The sequence below is a fragment of the Plodia interpunctella genome, chromosome 6, assembly GCF_027563975.2.
Source record: "Plodia interpunctella isolate USDA-ARS_2022_Savannah chromosome 6, ilPloInte3.2, whole genome shotgun sequence".
NCBI classification, from domain to species: domain Eukaryota; kingdom Metazoa; phylum Arthropoda; class Insecta; order Lepidoptera; family Pyralidae; genus Plodia; species Plodia interpunctella.
In genome coordinates, this window is record NC_071299.1 from 6,343,931 (window position 1) to 6,345,313 (window position 1,383).

Genomic DNA, 1,383 nt, shown 5'->3' on the forward strand with positions numbered 1-1,383 from the left:
CACGTTTATCCCACCAGAGTACAGCATTGTATTTCTTCTTCGAAAACTATGGGATACGCCTCACGCTGTAAAATTTTCCGAGCCAGCAAAGGGTCGAAAAAAGCTCAGAACACTTTACACGTGAAGACTTATTAAAATATGGACTTCATACAGGTAAGATCTTCAGTCCAAATTTTATCATCAGATCTTCAGTCCAAGTTTATATCAGTTTATGACCACAGTTGACCAATTAATGTAGCAACATAACCTAAAATAGTGTTATTATTTTCAGGATAAAGTTCAGTTCGGTGGCGCAGTGGTAAAGTTCTTGCCACTGAACCGAGAGGTCCCGGGTTCGATCCCCGATTGGGTCATGATGGAAAATGATCTTTTTCTGATTGACCCGGGTCTTGTACTTGTCTTATATATGTATATTATCTGGTACTGGGGTATTATTTAATCTGTGATATTATGAAATATAGTATCGTTGAGTTAGTATCCCATAACACAAGTCTCGAACTTACTTTGGGGCTAGCTCAATCTGTGTGTGATGTGATTTGTCCTAATATATTTATTTATTGGTAATGTTTGTGTACCTTAATTGTACCAGTAGCGCCATCTGCACTGAGTTTTGCGTAATATTGCAAGGTACTAAACACTATTTTAGAATAACCATGGAAAGGTGACAAAAAATTCTTGAAAGAGACTCACTTGTCTGGGTTTGTCCCTTTCTTGTAGTATTGTGATGATTTATCACAAAATCCACAAAATTTAATTTCGTATGTATGTAATGCGATAACTTTTGAACCGTAGATCTGATTTTGATGAAATTTTAAAGGTATGTAGTATGTAAGAAAAGTACAATTCATTGCCTTCGCACTAACTCGTGCCTATTCCAGAAAATTTCCTTTAACATGGTCACCCTCGTCTAAAAGGACGCACGAAGATTTCAAGGCTCACTCTCAGCACGTGTTTATAGTCACAGCGAGCTTTCCAGTTGTACGGAGTACCTACTAATTCCATAGTTTTGTAATCTATCGCTTGTAATTTTAGTTGCCTAGAGCCTGAAACCATCCTTACCTTTACTTCACGCTTTCGAGAAGTAAAATAGGCCATTATTCATATTCATTGAACTGAATTTTAATGCCAGCTTCATATTATTGTTGAACATCGACGCGAATTTAACGCAATGAAAAACGAAAGTACTTATTAAAAAGAAGTACTTATTAAATCCGTGATTTAAAGTTCGCCAAACTTTTCCGTTTTGTGAAGTATCGTCCATGGCATTATTAGGTACTCCGTAAGTAGATATGAAATCCATGGCATCTTAACTCGTCACATGTCATTGTCAAAGGCCAATATATATTGTCATTATTGTCAATGTCAATCCGATAAACTTGTTGC